Raw genomic sequence first — 13,217 nt, 5'->3', positions numbered from 1 at the left:
ATATTTTAAGTATTTTCTACTCAGTTAATTTCTTTACAATAAGAACTTTTCTAAAATAAAATACACACATTGATGCCTTTTAAATAAAATGAACAGTCTACTCTCTTCTTGATTACTTGAGTCAAAAACTGGGGTGAGAGTTGAAGGGATATGCTGGGAATTTGATGAGCATTAAGTATACACGGGGCACAGGGCTGAATACCTTCATTGGCAGTTAATGAACTTCATTTTGAACAATGAAATAAAAAAAGAGTTGCCTTGATGTCAGCTTAATTTTCGCTCATTTGCTTCCTTCACATAAAAGCAAGTTGCGTGCGCAGCTGTGTGACCTCCTGGGTATTATAGCATGACTACATTTCTCCCTAATTAATTAGCAAATCAGAGGTTGAAACAGTCTTCTCCAGAGTGACAGAAATGGCAAGGAGGAGGGCTCCTTGTTGTCCTCCCTGTTCTCTATTAGTAACTATCAATTATGTTTGCCCAGTTAATGCAACCCCTGAATTTACTGTATTTTTTTTTACTTGTTAAATTTATTGGGGTGACATTGCTTAATAGAGTTATATAGATTTCAAGTGTGCGTTTTTATGATACCTACTGCATTGTGTGCCCACCACCAAAAGGCAAATCCGTCCTCCATCACCATAAATACGACCCCTTTACTACCCCTCAGCCCTCTTCCTCTGCCAACCACCACACTGTTGTCTGTGTCTATGAATTTTTGCTTCTGTTTCTTGTTTATTCACTTGTTAATTCCAGATTTGTATCCCATATATGAATGATATCATATCTGATCAAATACAACATTCATTTATGATGAAACCACTCAATAAACTGGGTACAGAAATACTGCAACATAATAAAGGTCATAGACAACAAACCCTCAGCTAATATTACACTCAATGGTGAAAAACTGAGAGCTTCTCCTCTAAATTCTGGAACAAGACAAAGACATCCATGCACACCATTTTTATTCAACATAGTTCTGCAAGTCCTGGCCAGACCAATCAGAAAAGAAGAAATAAAAGTCATCAAACTGAGAATGAAGAAGGAAAAGTGCCACTTTTTTTTGCAGCTGACATGAATCTTTCTATAGAAAAACCTAAATACTACCAAAAAAGTTATGAATTTTTGAGTCTTACTTTATACTATGGTTAAAAGGTGAGAAGATGGAAGACGCTTCCCCATTTATAAAGATTGTGAGGTGACACTGAGTCTGTTCGCCACGCATGCCTGCATGCTTGACCTACCACTGAATTCCAGACACAACATAACACAAAAATTGAATTGGATGGCATCATAAGATTAAATTCCAACATGATAACGTCCAGTAAAGAGAGCGGTGCATCATATTACCACTTGTTCCACTTGTTGAAATTGTTCAAAACCTTACTGAGAAGCAAGAGACGCAAGAACATGGACTAAAACTGCACCCGCATTGAAAGCAGCAGCACTACCAACCACATATCACAGACACGCTGCTGTGTGAACCAAAGCTGATAAAATCTCAGGACACTGCGCAAAATCCGCCTTCCCGAAAAAGCTGGCACAATGCTGCGGAAAGCAACTGGGGGGAATTCTATAGGCCTTCATTAAAAGTCTATGTTTTGAAGAAGCAAGTGCTGGAGATAAGGGTTCCTCCCTGAGCTGCAGGTCAGAGGCTCTGAAAGCCAGAAGGAACTGGGGAGAAGCAATTATTTCCTGCTTTTCCTTGTTAACTTAGAGGACCAATTAATTAATGGTGCTGATATCTAAAGGATGACCGCTGTGTGTGAAGGAGAGGAGGTCTGGAAGGGAAAATGGATCGCAGGATTGGAGCCCACATTTATCAACTAACTGATGAGCAATTTAATGCAAATTAGAGAACAGAGAATCGATGTGTAGAATAAAAGTTATCCGAAACCAACAGTCTACTTTGACTTATCACCATTGTATCCACCTGGCAGAACAGTCAACAAAGTTTTGTGGACCTGGTAGCAAGGTAGCGGTTGCCAATTACTTGGATAAAAAGCACCAAAAAATAAAAATAAAAATTTTAAAAAGTCTCCTATAGTCCTCCTTTTCTCACTTCCCCAGACCCTGGAGGCTCTAACCAACGCCATTTAATATGCTGTGGCCATCCCTTTCGCTATAAGGATAATATTTTAAATGCACATTAAGCAACAATGAAATATCACTTTTTACTTACATCATTGTTAAAATTAAAAACATTGAAAACAGCCAGCCTGAATGAAGTTGAGGGAGTCAGGCACCCTTCCGTCTTTAAAGAGTGCTGGTAGAATTATCAACTGCAAAAAAACATCCTCCTGGCGGATAACTTGGCAATCTGCTTCCAAACTCAAATGCATATTCACTGACCTAGCAATTCCCTTGCTAAAAATACACACTAATAACCAGATGAATGTTCAAAGATATAGTACAAGGATATTCTATTGATAATGGAGAATAATTAGAAACAAAAAAAATACATCGATAGAGATCTGGAAACATTATGAGACATCATGCAAAGGAATACAGTGTAGTCATTATAAATAATTGTATGTGACTATATTTAGTTATATGGGGAAAATCACAAGTGAGAAAAGCAAGCTACAAGCAGCTGCCTTTGGAAAATATTCATTGAGAAAAACTCCGAGAGGCTCTACACCCAAATGTATGTGGCAGTTACTGTAGCTTGTGGATTAATGAGTGATTTTCACTTTCTTCTTGACAAAATTACGAATTGTTTGGATAGTTAATAAAGAAGGTGTATTGTTTATACAAATTAAAAATATAGAAAATTTTTACAATGCATATAGAACATTTAAACAATTTGTCCTTTCCATTTTCAAACAGCTTTGGTACAAAACCTGATTTTTATACATTTTCCAATAAGCAAATATTTCAATAATTTCACTGACATGTAAGAGCTCTGCCTCACAGTGTCACGTGATCCATCGGAACAGCAGCGGTTAGTTCATTATTTTCTGCATTTTGTGTTACTTTCTATAACTTAGTGAAATCAGAAAGGAAACATACTCATAAAGTTAAGAGGAGAAATTACCTCAGAATTATTAGAATTGAGAAAAAAATAAATTTTTTTAGCTTTGTCAAAGATATAAAATTTAAAGTCTCAGACCTTCACTGTACTTAAGTCAGACAGTTACTTTAACTAACTGATCTGCTCTTACCTTTTGAAAAGTTTCTTCTCAAATGCTTGGCTCCATAACCCCTGCGGAGCGTAGGTGAAGTCATGTGACCTCATCCCCGTTTCTGTCTGCCTACTCCCAGAATAAACTGCCCCCCACCGCCCAGCCCACTCACACACAGAACTGATTGCAGTAAGATTCAATTGAGCAAACGAGAGTCTCATTATCAGGGACTTGCAGCAGAACAAAACAATTGATTTTGCCCCTGTTGGTGCTCAAGTTGAAAAAAATATATTTTAATTTTGAATCCCATACCCACCAAAAGTGAAGCAGAGCTGAGGAAAATTTGTACACAAGGAAAGAAAGATGCTGACTTGCTCTGTTTTCACAAGTTTCTCACTGGGTATAACTATACTCCCTGCTTGATTTCTGGAAGAGAGCGTAGATTCCTCTTTGGGCTTAAGAGAAATTTGTATGGCTTTCTACTATTTGCAACTGACTGCTTTGGTGGGCAGCCTCTCCAATGACCCCTAGTGATCTCCACCTCAGGTATTCATCCCCGGGCAATCCATTCTCTCCGAGTGTGCCCTGGACTTACGGTCTTGCTTCTAAGTAATGGAAAAGAGCAGAAATGGTGGGCCCTAAGTGATGGGTTGTACTTGCTTCTGTCTTAGAATCTCTCTCTCTCTCTCTTTCTCTCCTCCATCTCTAACTCTCCATCTCATCTTTTGTCTTGTCTCCCTCGTTGTCTCTGTCTCCCCCATTTTGTTTTTTTCTCTCTCACACAGAGTCCAGCCATGATGTACAGAAGCTCAGGCTGTTGCCTTGGAGGAGGACAGGCCATGAGAACAAACCCGGAGGCCCTCGACCAACACTCAACACCAACTGCTCATGTGCGTGAGCTTCTTGGAAGGAGAGCCTGCAGCCCTGCGTGATTGCAAGAGAGACTCTGCGCCAGAAACACCCGGTGAGGCTGCTCCCGGGATCTGGACCCGCATCAGCTGTGAGATCATGACCAGTTTTGATACGCTGCAATTACATATACATAATCTTTTACTGTAATAACTCATTCTATTGTGGGAGAAATGGGCAAGATTAAATAATTATCAGTGAAAAGATAGAAACATAACACACAAAAAAACTATATTGAAAATTTAACGTGTAAATAGGAATTGTATGATTTTCAGCTCTCTGGAAATAAAATATCTATATATCCACATATGTGCACCTATACATAAAAACTATATAAATATACCAAAATGAACCAACCATATCATGAATTACTCTAAAAATATTTCAGATTAAGGAACAACATGGAGTCACAGGCAGTATTAATGAGGTCTATGCACTGGATAAATATATTAAATGAATAAATCTGCAAATAAATTAATTCACCAACAGTAACTCTGCTTTTTCAACCTTATAAAAAGACCTGTCAATATACAAGCTTTAAAATCCTTACAGAACCCTTGGTTGTGAAATAATCTTTTGTGCTATAACAAGTCACTTTCTGGGTTAGCCACATATTGTACATTAAAGAGAAAATATTTTTAAAACCATAAATCCTAAATGATATTCAACTGATCAATAGCCTTTAGAACTGTGATCGAGGAAAGATTTCAAGAGAAAGCAAAGTATCATAGAGTCATAAAGTTTTTTTTTTCTTTTTAATTTGATTTTGTCCTGAGAGATTCACTTTTTCTGAGTTGTGTTTGTCCTTTGTTAAAAAACGAGGTGTCCTAAAGTATTATAGCTTGAAAGGAACTGGACTTGTTATAATGAAGGGTGCCAAGCTGCTAGCAATGTGGTTCAGCATCACAGAATCCCAGGAAATGTGCTGCTTCACTAGGGCTGGACGAATAACGCAAAGTCAGGGTACTTACAGAAGGGTGAGCTCTGTGTCAGAACAGACTTAAAGGAAGAGGAAGTGGAAATTTCAGGCTTAGCAGAATAGCAGCAGCAATCACAGAGCAAGTACAGAGAGGGCTGTCGACAGGAAGTCCACAGGGGCCGGGAGAAGGAGTTAGCGCAGCCAGTGCCCAGTGGTAGACCACCCAGACTCTGGGTGGAAGCAGAACTTAACTCGCTCCCAGCCACAAATGCCAAGACAGATCACAGCAACAGGCATGAAACATGACAGAAGAGCAATGAAAACAGTGATCATATCCTCAATTTGAGCAAATGAGAGGGCTCTGATGGTAATGGAGAGGATATCAATCAACTCTGAGATAACTTTAGGGATTTTCTTTAGATATGTTTAACTTACCACTTCAAGCAATTCATTGAGGCCCTGGCCGGTTGACTCAGTGGTAGAGCGTCGGCCTGGTGTGCAGAAGTCCAGGGTTCGATACCCAGCCAGGGCACACAGGAGAAGCGCCCATCTGCTTCTCCATCCCTCCCCCTCTCCTTCCTCTCTGTCTCTCTCTTCCCCTCCCGCAGCCAAGGCTCCACTGGAGCAAAGATGGCCCCCCCGCGTTGAGGATGGCTCCATGGCCTCTGCCTCAGGCGCTAGAGTGGCTCTGGTCTCAACAGAGCGACACCCCAGATGGGCAGAGCATCGCCCCCTGGTGGGCTTGCCGGGTGGATCCCAGTCGGGCGCATGCAGGAGTCTGTCTGACTGCCTCCCCATTTCCAGCTTCAGAAAAATACAAAAAAAAAAAAAAAAAAGAAGAAGAAAAAAAAAGAAAAAAGAAAAAAGAAATTCATTGAGGCGGTGCCATAGCATATACATTTTATTTGAAAAAAAAAAAAAAGTTTTTTTTGTTTAATGTCTCAATTGAGAACATCACTGTACTCTCTGGAGCAAAAGTGTCTGAACCCAAGTGCATCTGACTGCGATAGTGATTCGTAGGCTAAGGCAGTTCATGGCAGATGGTGGTCAAAGGGCTGGCTACCCGGCAGAGGAAAGGAATTGTCTAAATCTGGAGTCCTGCCTTGTATTCTCTGCACCTCTAGGAAATGAACATATGAAACTGCAGAACAGTTCAGAAGTTTTGTTCCATGGCCACCAATAATTCACCCAAAGTTTTTCACCTGAACCAAAGATCCCAGAAAACTATTTGAGAGACTGTTTTCTCAATACCCCCAGGGACTGTGTGTAACCAGTACCATTCTAGATGTATAGGAGCTAAGAGGATTCATTATGTGGAATCGGTGGCTCAGGCCAGCAGGGGCTAATTCTCTTGCAAAGCCAGTAGCAGGGTTGGATTGAAAATATAAACATTAAATTTTTGAGCTGCTGAATCAAAATAGATGTCTAATACATAAAATGCATAAGCAATATATTGAAAGCTATGTTGGTGCCTAAGTGGAATTTGCTCACCCTATTTAAAACCAGAGCATTATGAAACTAAGTCCATTACCCCGGTAATGGGAGAATACCAAATCAGCTCACCAGATACGGATATACAGCTCTGAGCCTATATTAGTCAGCTTTCCTAAGCTTGCTATGAAATCCCAATGGCTCAAACAACAAAGGTGTATTTGTCATTCACAGCATCCGTTGGCTATGGATCAGCTGCTGCCTGGTTCCATGTTCCCTTCACTGAGAGAGCTATGTTAAAGAAGGAGTCCTCATCTGAATTATTTCGTTCTCTGGAGGGAAAAAAGCAAATATGAGACTACAGAACTTTTGCTCAATCTCGGCATGCAGGGGTCAGAGAGTCCCACGTACAAGGATCACAGAAAGGGGTGGGAAGTATATATGCCTCCCACAGAAAGGGCCACCAGAGAGGAGACAGCACAGGTAGGTCCCAGCACTGAGGGCAGCAAGTACGTTGAGCAAATATTACAAGAGGGTCAGAAAGAGCAGGATTATGGACCACAAGCCTGGTGTGTGCTACAGGTAGAAGGTGGTTGACAGTTTGGACAGAAAATGGGAGGAAGCAAGTATCCTTCATAAACTATTGAAGAAGCTGTGGCATTTGAAGTTGAACTTCAAGCAATTGCAAACAAAACCTGGGGATATACTGCAATCCAACTGAGGCCTTCAGTCAAGACTGTATTCGTGTATTTTCTTAGACACATATAGCAATAAATACAAAATTATAGCTGTAGCATTTGATATATACTTGCATTGAAAAGACTCCTTCAATATTTCATGTACAAGGTACATAGCATGATTTAATATTTTTCAAGAGTAATATGAAGAAAAAAATATTAATATTTTATGCTAAAACCTACTGAAGCATACTCAGAATACTAAAGAAGGCTAATAATTCTTCTCATTTAAAAAAATCATTTGGAACTTATAATTCATTTGGAATTCATCATTCATGTGGAAAATACCTTGATAGACTCTGAATATAAATGGTGAGGCCTTCAGGGCATAGCCTACAAAATAAATGTAGAATTCAGAATTTCCCAAGGACAGCTTTGCTTTGGAGATGGAAGGGGAAGGTCTTAGAGACAGGGAAACCAAGAGTGGTAAACAAAGGTGTAGGTAGGGTGACAGAGTCTAGAAATAACATGTAAAGTCTGACCCCAGGAGAGTGTGATCAGTTAGTGTCAGATAATTTTCTGGGACCAGTAATGTCTGATACTGAATTTTAGGTTAACTTCTACCTATTGATTCTGGCCTTTCTCTACCCACAATCTTGCAGTCTGTAAACTCAGTCTGTCACAATCTTGTGCCGATGGGGACTTAGAAGAATGAAGAAAGAGGGGAGGTGTCTAGATAGGGACTTAGAAGAATGAAGAAAGAGGGGAGGTGTCTAGCATGGACTAGTAAGAGAGCATACCAACAGCAAGATATAAAACTTTTCTAAAATTTTTATTGTGAGAAAATATGCATAACATAAAATTTGCCATCTCAACGATTTTTAAGTATACAGTTCTTAAGTACATGCAACCAATTTTCAGAACTCGTCTTGCAAATCTAAAGCTATATCCATCAGACATTTTGTCTCTATCAATTTGACTACCCTAGGTACCTCAGATAAGTGGAATAAAATAGTATTTGACTTTTTCTAATTAGCTTATTTCAATGAGCCTAATATCTTCAAGGTATATTCATGTTTTGTCATGGGTTAGAATTTTCTTACTGTTTAAGGCTAAATAATATTCCATAGTCTGCATATACTATGCTTTGTTCACCCATTTAACACTTGGGTTGCTTCTACAATTTGGCTGTTGTGAGTAACGTTGCTATGAACATGAAGGGGTGGTAAGTATGTGTGTCCTATAGAGAGGGCCATCAGAGAAGGGACATGCAGGGATAGGTCCCAGTACTATCGTGAAGTGAAAGTTTGGAGTAGGAATCAGCCCATTAACAAAGACTGGCCTAGCAGCATAAACCTATTTTCCAAAGATTGACAATCAAACATAGTAAATCCATCATCAAACTCTTCAAAGCTTTGTAGATAACATATTATCATATGAAAAGTATATATTAAAGCAGATGTCTCCACTGAAATATCCACTGAGGATCTCAAATTTAACATCAAAACCAACCTCCTGATCTTCTCTTCAAAGCCAGCTTCTCTTGGTGCTTTTCTCTTATCAGTTAAGGGCAACCACTTTCTTTCAGTTGCTCAAGTCAGAAGTCATCATGCCACCCTTTATTCCTGCCTTTATTTTTTGTTGTTGTTGTTGTTGGCAAGTCGTATATACTGCAGCTTCAAATTACATAATCATCCAAGCTATTTCCCACCACCTGTAGTCTAGGCCACCATTGGATCATTGCAGTGGCCTCTCACTGCCTGCCTGTAACCATTCTTGCTCCCAATTTGTCTATTCTCAATATAATAGGTAAGGGATATTTTCAAGACTTAAGTGAAATCATGATGCTGTCCTGCTCAACCTTTCAAAAGCCTCCCTCTCTGTGTAAGATCCAAAGTTCTTGCAATGGCCTCTCTACCCTTAAATAATGAGCTCCTGTTCCTTCTCTAAACTCACTTCTTACTACTCTCCCCTCTCCACTTGGCTCGAGACACACTGATGTCTCTTCTGTCCCTCACAGATGCTAGTCTTCCCCCACCTTACAACATTCACTTTAAACTGCTCCCTTTCCCCAAGAACATCCTTGCTTCTCTTAATGTCACTTTTTATGTTAGGTCTTTCCCCAGCAGCCATATTTAAAATGGCAACTTCTTCATTCCCTGACACACTCTCCAACCTCTCTTCCTCACTTTATTTTTCCTCATAGCGTTTACCATCTCTTGGAATACTGTGCATTTCACTTATTTTTCATAGACACTGTCTATCTCCCATTACCTGGATGCGTGCTTCATGAGTGCTAGGATTTTATGTCCTGCCTATTGCTGTGGTCCCAGCAGTGAGCATTGTTTGGCAATGAGTTAGTGCTTAATAGATTTTTGTTGAGTTAATCAAATACGTGAGAATGAATAAATAAATGCACACAATTGAGTGAAGTTTTAGGAAAGGAGAGAGAGCAGTAAAAACATTGTAAAATGTGGAAACAAAAAAAAATGACAATATTTTCGCATTTTATTTAGTTGACAAAATATGAATGTGGCATGACAAATAATTGGTAATTAAGAAATTAGGAAGAAAGAGGAAAACAGCTTTAACTTTACCACTGTAGAGATTCCCTATAACAAAATCAGTTCATCTTAAAGTTCATCTTATACCCTGAACAAAACTTATATTGAACAAAGGCAGGTATGATACTCTGAGCATCTGATTTTATCACCTCGTAAGAGCAGAAGTTCTTTAAGACCTGAAAAGATGGTGGACAAATAATTTAAGACATGCTCATAGCTTTACATAATAATTCAATAGACTAAGGAGAAATGAAGAAATATTTGAGAATTTTTCAAAGTAGCTAAAAGTGTTCTGGTCAACGCATGTCCCAACTCTCACTAAAAGGAACACTTTAAATGGGGTCCTTGAAGAAAATGGCATTCAAGTTTTACCTAATTGATCCCTTTCTTTGTCACAAGTTATGTGTAAATTTCTTTCAGAGAGTCATATATACTTCAGCTTAGAGGTACATAGACAGGTATTTTTTTTATGACTAAGTTCTTTGTTTCCAAAGTGTTTTGATGCTCAGACAATATTAATGCAAGAAAGGAGCTGTCCCTCTCCAACTTAAGACAAGCCATATCTTAAAAGCATCAGCCTTTGAAATCACACTCAGCCTAGAATTGCATTGCATTTTTTATGAGAGTTAGGAAAATCCTGGCTCTCTGAAATGAATTATATCCAGAATGCCTTATTGTCATCCCCTAAGCACACCACTTCTATGTATTCCCTCTCTTATTGTCTCTGTAATCTTTTAATTATTTATTAGGTTTTTATAGCATCTTACCTCTAAAGAGTTTAAATACTATATGGAGAGATTTTAGCAGCATCATTTCATAAACATTTCCTAAGTGTTATGCTACAACAGTAGTGCAAAAATGAAACCATAGAAACAGCCTAAATAACGGAGATGCAGAAAATGAAGATGAAACCAAGAAGGAAAGTGATGAGAGGGGGTGGCAGTACATTTCCATATACAATATAACTCCTTTGAAGCAATATTCTAAAAGCACTTCATGCTCACTTGTCTTCTAGGCACGCTGTCACCGGGACTGCAGAAAGATGACCAAAGAACTTGAGGTCTTCTGTTTTTTTTCTGTTGTGGTTATATAGCCTTCTGTATACAACAGGTCTTATTCAGGATCATCTCTGAAGAGCTACACACATGTTATTTACTTATTCTTGGCTTATACTTATATAACACTTACCATGTGCTAGCCACAGTTCTAGACACTTTATAAACATCAACACATTTCATCTTTATCACACTCTATGGTAAATGTTATTATTAGCCTCATTTCAGAACTGGGGAAACTGAGGCACTACTACAAAGTGGTGGATCCGAGTTTCAGACTCAAGGTGATCTCCATTGGAAGCCAAGCTGTTGACCATTACACTGAGCTGCATTTATACAGGGGTGGCAAAACTAGGTTACAGTTCTGAGTATAAGAAACAGAGTTTATTTTTGTGTTATTATTAATAATTATTATATTATTTATTTGTATTACAACTATAAACCTACCTTTGCCTGCCCTGTATATGCCCTTAGCTAGAAAATATTAATATATTTATACTAAAACCTCAGTAATTAACTTTTACTCTGCTTCCCTTGACATTATGGTTTCTTTTCTGTTTATATAATCCTGAGGTCATAATAAAAATATTTAATGGTTTACTGATATTATTTCTTAAAGAAAAAGGTTTAATATCCATTGCCTACTAGAGATCCTAATGTATGTTATTATTAGATCTGATGTTGATTTATTTGCTTAGAGTAATCTTTAGCTACCTCCTTTCGAGGACTCTCTTAACCCCTACAAATCTCTCTATTACTTAGGGCAATTTGCCATTTCATAAGCCCAACATGAGTAAAATGTGGTAAGCAGAGGTTTAGGGAAACAATAAGCTAAACTTCAATGTCTATGGAAAAATTCAACTTCTCACACCATTGTTTATTATTTCCATAATTAAAACACTTTATTTGATGTTGTCTTAGTAAAGAATAAACTATTTAATTAAATGAAAGATACTGCCCTGGCCGGTTGGCTCAACGGTAGAGCGTCGGCCTGGCGTGCAGGGGACCCGGGTTCGATTCCTGGCCAGGGCACATAGGAGAAGCGCCCATTTGCTTCTCCACCCCCCCCTCCTTCCTCTCTGTCTCTCTCTCTTCCCCTCCCCCAGCCAAGGCTCCATTGGAACAAAGATGGCCCCGGGCGCTGGAGATGGCTCCTTGGCCTCTGCCCCAGGTGCTAGAGTGGCTCTGGTTGTGGCAGAGCGATGCCCCGGAGGGGCAGAGCATTGCCCCCTGGTGGGCAGAGCATCGCCCCCTGGTGGGCAGAGCATCGCCCCCTGGTAGGCAGAGCGTCCCCCTGGTGGGCGTGCCGGGTGGATCCCGGTCTGACGCATGCGGGAGTCTGTCTGACTGTCTCTCCCCATTTCCAGCTTCAGAAAAATACAAAAAAAAAAAAAAAAAGAAAGATACTGGCATCCAATAAAAAATACTGTTGTGGTTAGAGGGCATTGTTAAATAGTACAGTGAAATTGAATGACTGAGAGGTCGTTCAAAATGAGTTTTAGATAGCAACTGAAAACGCTGTCACTAATATAAGTAATTAGAATCAGTACATTTTTCCACATATAAACTGACCTCATTTTGCAGTAGACAACATTACATATCATCTCTCTAACCCACCCTCTCTGCCTGTCCCACATCTGAAGTTTGCTGGTCACTCAGACCATACATGTATGGAAATCAAAAATCATGATGAATCCTGTTCATGGACACCTTATATCCTGAACTTTAATTTTATCTACTCGGTCAGTCTGTCACTTATAATATAAACACAAATCGAGCACCTCATTATTCCCAGAGATACAAATATAAAAAGGTGGGCTTTCCTGACCTGGAGGATGTCATGTCTAATAGGAAAATGGATAAATAAATGGACAATTTTGCACACCTCTTCAGTTAAGAAACCTCCGAGAGGCCATAGAGCTCAAATTCTTTCTTTGTGCCGCAGTGCCTGCACTGTTTATCTTATTCAACAGACTAGCGTTTGACAACACCATCTTAAACTAAAGAGTTCACCAGACCATGTGTGCCTGGAATCCAGAGATCTTATATTCTTTCATCTTTCTATTTACTCTCTTGCAAAAGTAACTAGGAAAGTGCTTTATATAACATCAATATTTGATAGCTGTTTAACTTTTAAATATTCCTGTCTACAGGCTTACAGGGTATCCATATACTATTTCTAAGTTGTCCGTCAAAATTTTTTTTTTGATCAACCAGAGTTTTTCTATGGATTTTAAAAAACAAAGAAAAGGGTAAGAAATTACAAAACATCCAACAAAGAGAGATGTGCTGTTATATAATCCGATAAAATGCTTTGGAGAAATGAAAATGACAAAAGTTATATTATTTGGAGCAATCTGTATTCTACGTGTTGAATTGATTGTACAGCTGATATTTAGACTAACAAATAAAATATTATAAAGTTCTCAGAAATATAAGAAAAGGACAATAATTTAAAACAGCAACAGCAGAACCAATTTTACCAAGAAGAAAGATAAAGAGAATGACCTCTAAATACTTTCCTGTTGGAGCCA

Source organism: Saccopteryx leptura, chromosome 4 (assembly GCF_036850995.1).
Source record: "Saccopteryx leptura isolate mSacLep1 chromosome 4, mSacLep1_pri_phased_curated, whole genome shotgun sequence".
In the NCBI taxonomy this organism is placed as follows: domain Eukaryota; kingdom Metazoa; phylum Chordata; class Mammalia; order Chiroptera; family Emballonuridae; genus Saccopteryx; species Saccopteryx leptura.
The sequence above is the reverse complement of the archived record's forward strand: the minus strand, read 5'-3'. Positions refer to the sequence as shown.